This window comes from Limulus polyphemus, unplaced genomic scaffold (assembly GCF_000517525.1).
Source record: "Limulus polyphemus unplaced genomic scaffold, Limulus_polyphemus-2.1.2 Scaffold1313, whole genome shotgun sequence".
Classification (NCBI taxonomy): domain Eukaryota; kingdom Metazoa; phylum Arthropoda; class Merostomata; order Xiphosura; family Limulidae; genus Limulus; species Limulus polyphemus.
In genome coordinates this window covers 259,699-268,154 of record NW_013666923.1, presented here as the reverse complement: position 1 = coordinate 268,154, position 8,456 = coordinate 259,699, and the positions used below count along the sequence as shown (strand labels likewise).

Sequence of the window (8,456 nt, the reverse complement as noted above, 5' to 3'; positions counted from 1 at the left end):
CACTATTAGGTAATGTGTGTATAGTATCACATTGTCCCCTCTTATATATACCCAACTACCCTATATCTAGTAAATACTAGAGCATTCGCCAAAGTACAGGATAGTTCTAGAAACGTGGCGTCACACTAGTCATGTGACTCGCTGAATCAAAAACGTGTTATAACTGCAGACTGACATAAAGGTAATATGGCAACTGGTGATGTAAGCAAAAATAAGGGAGGCACTATAATAATCATTGCAAAGATGATTTAAGGTGTAGTACTAAATACCAAGGGGATTTTACTTGTAAAACATCTTTGATGCTATACTGTGCCTCGTATGAACTGCTGTGTAATTGATATTTAGCACTTAATAATCCTGGATAGGTCTAAATAGTGGTAAAACTTATAAGATTAGAGACCTGTAAAACATTGAGACCCAATTGGTCTAAGACCAAGACCTCCAAAAGAGTGGTCTCAAGACCTACAACACTGCTTTATACAGTGCAAGTTACAGTCTCAGCCAACAATGTATAATTACAGCCATCAGATTGAACATGATTCGTGATGGAGGAAGTAGTTTCAAGGGCAGCATTTATGTTCAACCTTCAGTAATTCTTTAATTTTTGCTGTTTCACATATTTTAAATATATGTTGAAGAAAAAAGGTGTATCTCAGTTTCATTACGACTTACCAGTGTTCTCACTGATCATGAAAATCTTAAAAATTCATGGAATTTTATAAACAAATATTTCAGCATTCTAAACCCTGGAAAATCCTTTATTATTATTATCAGGCATTCCTAGAAAAGTATTTGAAAGTCTAACTCCATCACTCCCACATCCGCTGTTTTTATTGATGACAAACCATACTGTTATGTTTGTCTCACTTTTGGGAAAATGATCTCTAGAACATGGGATTCATCAAATGGGAAATAGGCTAACTTGGCAACACTCATCAGTAACAGAATTTGAACTATGTACCTTTGTCTACAAACAAACTTCTGTTGTTAGGATATTTTTAACATAAAATAAATTGAAGACCTGATCATTTGGCAGAAATCTAGAATTATGAAATTGTTGACAAGATAGAACCATCTTCAGCATAAACACTTCAAAAATAATTAATAACATTTTTAGCCTAAGTTCTTTACCAATTACTATCTAAAAATTCATTAGTGATTTTCCTCATGGTGTTGTATTGTATTGTATGTTGAGGTATAAGTTGATTTCTTGTTTTTTTATTCACAAGTTGAAATAATATGTTCAATAAATATAATTAGCTGTTGTATATATTTTATCAAGAAACTCAACATATTTGTTTAACAAAATAAAACAAGTGTATTTTGATCTTTAGCCTATCTCAGCTGCATTACATATGCAGACATCATTAAGTGTTTAGTGAATTCTAGGTTAGTAAACATCAATGTACAAGACTATTGAACACGCATTGTTATAGAATGAGATGTAAAATCAGAGCTTGCTTACTTCAGGATAAGTTAGAGATGATTATACAATTAGAGAGAGGGGGGGGGGAAGTACAGATTAGGAAACCAAGGAAGCAAGACAGAAAATGAACATAGTTAAGGTAAGGATGCTTTCCGGAGGATGTGAGTGAAAGTGCTTTGTTTACAAAGGGGTCACTACAGAGACAAGTTCAAAAATTTGATTGAATAGATGGCAACTGCCTGTTTTAGAAACACAAGTAAAGAGGAGGATATTTCGAAAGTCTTCTGCTTATCATCTTCAGGTCAGTGCGTATGTAGGGTATTGTTGGTAATTATAGTATTCTGGAGGATTGTGAAGGGCATGTTATGATTGGTTGGTTTATCCCTGTTTCTGATTGGTGGAGAAACTTTCTGTACATCCAACTAATGGTAGCCACAGGTTACTTACCTCTAATCTGGAATATATGTTTTGTAAAGGTTTTATTGTTTTAGTGAAATGACCAAATTTTGTGTTTTCATGAGTCTTATACTGTCTTTATGCTCTTTTATTCTGGTCACAAGTCTTCTTCCCATTTCTCCAATGTTTTTTGTTGCAGGAACATAGAATTTCATAAATTACGTTTTTGGGTTTCTCATTGATAGGTTTCTGTTTGTTTTTTCACCAGAATGGATCTTAATGTCTTGTAGGATTTCCACTGGACATCTATGTTGAATTTCTTGGCTATGCATTTGAGTTTTTCACTGAAATTTTGCAGGTAGTAAAGGTAAATGGTAGTAGTATTTTCCTTATCTTTTCTTTCTGTTGTAGTCTTCTTCAGGGTTCCACTTAAGCATATAAGGTAGTATGATATCTGTAGAAGCTCTTACAGATATTCGTTAAAGATAGTTCAAAGTAAAATTACATAGTGATGAACGAGATTGGGAAATTGAGGAAAAAAACAAATTAATAGGCTGGCTGGCACAATGATTAGTTTGGAAATAGGATATTTAGAGCATAACAAATTAAAGATTAATTTCAAAATTAAGTTTGCCAGATTTAAAGACAAAAAGTTAGGAGTGTTAGCAACAAAATGGATGAGTTCAGAGCTCTAGTTAAAGTTGATAACTATGATATAATGGGAATTATTGAAACTTAATTACATTTGAAGAACATAAAAAAATAGGAATTAAGGTATTTAATAGTCATAAAAATTTCAAAAAACAGAGTGTGGTATGGCTCTTCATATAAGAGATGTTGAGATTGAAGACATAAAAAATGGTAGTCAAGAGGTTGAATCTTTGCAATAAAAAGGATAATGTTGTAAAGAGGTTGTTACTAATAAGAATGCTGATGCAAAAATATGGGAAACTTAAATTTTAGATGCATTGATTAGGATTGTATGAAGTCAAATAGAGATGGAGAGAGATTTCATCAAGTGATTCAGCATAGTTTTCTATAGCAATTTATTAGAGTGCCATTTCAGGGATAGGATGCCATTTTATATTCATTGTTAACCACTAATAAGGAATATGGTTACAATAGTGAAGTGAGGAACGGTTGGGGAAGAGTGATCATTGCATAATTAGTTTTTATTTTACTAGATGTTTATATAAAAAGAAATGAAGTTTTAGTTCCTAATTTTAAGACTCCCAATTTACAGGATGAGACAAGATTTACAATTAACGAATTTGTATAATGAGTCAAAATTTGATGTTTGACATATTTGGGAACTTATATAAACAAATTTCTTCTAATTCAAGATGATACTGTTTCTCATAAAAGAAAAATCATAACAGGAAAGATATAAAACTTAATATAGGACAAATTCAAGGATAAATATCATTAGTTCAAATCGGGTAGACTAACCTTTGAAATACTGTAAACATTTTCTTGTTGAGTTGTTTTTGTTCTGTCAACAACCATATTGTTTTTGGTTTTGCATATCCATGATGCAATGCATTACATGTGTCACATTATCCAAAGTTATTGGCACAAGCACCAGAGGAACTACATAAGCTCAGCTTTTCTGTCACAAGTCAAATTTTCATGTTGATATGCATTCTATAAACTTTGTGCCTTTCTCATGAATTCTCAAAATAGTGTTACCCCAGTGTTAACTCTTCATTTAAGTAGAAAATACTACAATTCCTTCAAATGTTTTGTAGGTCTAGTTCAAAAGTATTCTTCTAATGTGTGAATTGATCAGCATATTGATCTTGGCTTGCCTTCTTTTCCTGCTTCATATTTCTCTATGTCCAATGCTTATACTTGTTCCTTTCACCATAGTTTAGTTGCCATGCCTAGAAGCAAGCAGAGTGGTTTTATTGAAATCACTCATTGACTCTCTACAAACAAATAGGGTCAATGAGAAATTTTATAATCAGATGTATCCTTCATCTGGACTGTTGGGGGGTTATATAGGTTCATGTGTTCATCTGTTTGACTCTGGGTTTCAACAGTCCAATTTTATACATTGATATTTTTTACCCTGAATCTATACTGCTTCCTTCCAATTGAATTTGCCTATCAGGAAGGTTTGAATCTCTTACAAAAAGGAACTGTCAAAATTGTTTACCACATTTTGCTAGGTTTTTTACTCTCCTGTTTTTATAATTCTGAAGAAATCTTGTAGTTAAGGACCTGTGACAGATCCATCTCATCCCAATTATTCTTTGAAAAAATATAAGAACATTACTAAAGTTTTTTTTTTTATATGGATGCTTGATAAGAAAGCTGTATATCAAAGATGCTTATCTTTGTATACTGATTCATCAATCATCACACAATTTTCTATATATTTGGCCATTAAAAGGCAGCTTAACAGTTTACTGCCCTTCCATTTAGCCTAGCTTTGGCTCCATATCTTTTTCTATAAAGTAGTCATGGCCTTAGCCAGTCATCTCCATTCACTCAACATTGACTTCTACTTTTATAAAACAATTAGTGTTTTGTCTATCCTCCACTCAGGTTGATCAATTCTAACACCAAATCTCAGTTGATAACAACTCAGTATTTGGTCCATCATAGGTTTTTGGACTCTTCAGCCATCTTCTATGGCACTTCAAGCTTTAGAATTTTATGTGTACAAACTCCTGTCTTCTACAATTACTCCAAAAACATCTTCCTACTTTGAGGATGATAGCTTCACAAAATTATTCCCTTGGGTCACTTTCACATGCATTACCTATAGTAGAATTTAGCTTTCCAATAGAGTTTGACCATAGATCCATTATTTCAGTATGTGTACCTTCAAACATGTCATTTTCCATGTGTGATGAATATTTTGGCAGATTCTCTTTTCCGGGATCTTTTCTGCCTTATTACCACAGTGTGTACTCTACACCCTTTCATTTTCAATGGCTATGTTAATGACTGAGTCAGATATAAAATTTTAGGTTTTTCTGGTTGCTCCACTTTGGCTGGCTCAACCATGGTTCTCCCTGTTATGTCATCTTCCTCATAGAAAATTGCACTACCATGGTAGGAATATATTTTATGTCAGCCTTTAATGTCCATTTTTCACAAGGAGTTTCCACATATATGGCTTCACAGCTGCATATCATTTGTTCTTTTGATAAAGAAACTGGGTACTCTTCATGGGTGCCTCGATTGTCAGTTCATTCTTGTTGATATTCAACACTTGTTGTCTTTCTTTGGTAGTTAGTGCATTTGATGTTCTATGTCTTGTCTATCTCCATTATTCTCACAAATATTGTTTTATTTTTAATGTATTATGATTGTGCTTCATTGTGCTTTTGATTCCTTGGGACTCATTAATCTCTTTTTCCCACTCGTTCACATGTCTATTTCAAGCTTTTCATCAACAATGTACTCAAGTTCTTAGAGACTGCTCGAAGTGGGATGGCGGTAAGTTTATGGACTTACAATGCTAAGATCTAGGGTTGAATTTCTGCAGTGGACACAGCAAATAGCCCAGTATGGCTTTGCTGTAAAACAAACAAACAACTCATCATTTTGAACCTTTAGCAACTTATTTTGTTTAGCTTCTTTCCCTCATGATATAATTTTAATTTTATTTTGCATTGGGCAGAAGATGTTCTTATATCTATGATATGATCTCTTACCTTATTTTCTTTATTTGCATTACTTGTCTTAACTGACACAGATTATCATTCAGAATATTGTTTTTTATGTTTCATCAGAGCTGTTTATAGTTATCTTGCATGTACCAAATCATTCAGGAGAGTATGAAAAAGATTTTTGATCCCTTATGAAAAATCATGCTCTTTAGATCTTTCTCTTACAGTATTAACAAGTTGTTTGTTGCAGTTGGTCCATCTTGTTTATCAAGACATAGTTGAGCACCTTAAAGAATGTATTTTGGGTTTCTTCTTGCCAAATTCAACACTTGTCAGTATCTTTAACATCCTGTGCCATACCCATTGGAGAGAATTCTAAAGTCTGGTATATGATTGAGTCCAAATACATTTTGTACTCAAGTTCTTAGAGACTGCTCGAAGTGGGATGGCGGTAAGTTTATGGACTTACAATGCTAAGATCTAGGGTTGAATTTCTGCAGTGGACACAGCAGAATGTATTTTGGGTTTCTTCTTGCCAAATTCAACACTTGTCAGTATCTTTAACATCCTGTGCCATACCCATTGGAGAGAATTCTAAAGTCTGGTATATGATTGAGTCCAAATACATTTTGTACTCAAGTTCTTAGAGACTGCTCGAAGTGGGATGGCGGTAAGTTTATGGACTTACAATGCTAAGATCTAGATCATGCTCTTTAGATCTTTCTCTTACAGTATTAACAAGTTGTTTGTTGCAGTTGGTCCATCTTGTTTATCAAGACATAGTTGAGCACCTTAAAGAATGTATTTTGGGTTTCTTCTTGCCAAATTCAACACTTGTTTTTCAACTTTTGCTTACATCACAGCACTGTTTTTTTAACTTCGAAATTCCATTTCCCTCCTCTGGTAATACTCTAAGTCAGATGAAATCACTAACAGTCAAGTTCCATTACACTTCTTAAATGAAATTAAAAAACTTCCCAATCTCTCTCTCTCTCTCGTAACATGAAGACTTCATATTTTGGTTGTTTTATACAGTCAGAACTTTTGTATATTGTATGTTTTCTTTTACTTCCATGATTGTCCCTAGACCCTATGCCATTCTCTGAGCTGGGGGCCCCATGAGAGGAAACTGGACAGAGGGTGCCATAAGATAGCAGATGATTCCTCTGTGGGTGGCTTTTCCCACCTGCACATCTTTGCATAGTATTTTAAAGCATTGGAGTTATGATTACTGTTTTCAACTAATATCTTGTACCTCAAACTTGGATGGGGTACACTGTACAATTTCATTTTGACCTTATTTTACTTCCTTACTTGTTATTCTCATTGTGCTGTTCTCCTCAGGATCTACTGGTTCATTTTGACTATCCTTGGTTGCCTGCTTACTAGGCTGTTTTCATGACTTTGCTAGCCCAAGGAATAAGTCTAGTTTCTACCTGATTGCCAGTCTTCACCACTGTGAATCTTCCTCTTACAAGTACAGGACAATCCTTTGTGCTGTAACCCTGGATACTCATCTAGCCAGCACTTGGGACTGCACTTACAAATGTGCATGGCTACCTGATATCTTCATACTGCCTGTCCCCCTTTATATTTTAATCCTAAAGGGTTTATGAAAAAGCTAGCTGATAATGTTAAAACTAACAGCAAAGTTATCTCTAAGTAAATTAAAGATAAGCAAAACTTTGAAATAAGAATTGGGCCTTTAAAGCATGGTAATGGCAAGAACTTTGTTGATAGTTATGAGGTGGCTGATCTTTTAAATGTTTTCTGTTTTTGCCAGAGAAGGTATCAGCAATATACTTAACCCTGTGTATCCTATTGGAAGTATTAGAATTGACCCGAATCTTGTTGATATTAATGCCTTAGTATTATGTAGATAGATTGAGAGGTTAAAAATTTATAAAGCACCAAATCTAGGCTAAGTTTTCCCCCAAGTTTTAAAGTAAATCAAAAATGAGATATGTGAGCCTCTTATTTTTGGTAGTTTAATAGACAGTGGGCATAGTCTGATTGGAGAGCTCCCAATGTTACTTCTATTTTAAAAGTGGTTGATAATAGTTAACCAGGAAATTATAGGTCAGTTAGTCTTATTTCTGTAGTAGGGATAAAATCTGATACAGTCTTTATACAGTTTTGGTCTCATTATCTAAGAAAAGGCTCAGAGGAAGGCTACTAGGCTCATTCCAGATAATGAAAGGTTATTTTATATGAATAAATCAGATCTCTTAACTTATTTTCTTTTGAGAAAAGATGGTTAAGAAGTGACCATATTGAAGTTTACAAGATTTTCCAGGGGACCAATGGAATAAAGGCCTTTAATTTCTAAGTGTCATATTTTGAAGGTAATAAGATGAGAGGACAAAATTTAGAATTTATAAAAACAGCCTAGGCTCCATATAAGACAATTTTATTTTTCTAACCATTTGGCTTAGGGAATGAGTTAACATTGGCAATAATAGAGAGCAACGCTTTACAGTTTGAGATTCTGATTGTAAATATTTGTGAAAACAAAAACAAAATCCTTAGAGGAAAGATTCTTGTAACATATAAATTTAGTAAAATGCATCATTATCATTGAAGTAATTGTATTCCTATAACATAGTTCATATTTACTTGCCTCGGATTTGAACTTGAACCCTGTCACATGCCAGGCAAGTGCTCTACCAAGTGAGCACTTGCTAGTACGTCACTTTTTAATAACTCAAACTACTATACCAGCACATTGCATCAAATCTCTAATGGACATTTTTATGTAGTTACCTCATGTAACAAGCATTAAGTGTCTAATATTTTCTTGTATTAAAAACTGCTTTGTTTATTATGACCATTTCTGTGTTAATTAGATTTTAACAGAGCATAAAACTAGTAAATTGTTAATTTATACAAGCTCTCTCTCTCTCTCTCTCTCTATATATATATATTTATTATATATATATTATATATATATATATATATATACTAAGTTATTACGTTAATTAAGTAATTAACTAATTAATAATTAACGTATT

General features: G+C 33.3%; 1 protein-coding gene across 1 annotated transcript in view; it reads left to right on the top strand.

Moving 5' to 3' along the window:
- LOC106463050 (period circadian protein-like) overlaps positions 1-8,456 on the top strand; it is a gene marked incomplete at its 5' end in the record, with an annotated part of 38,910 nt that overhangs the window by 26,924 nt on the left and 3,530 nt on the right.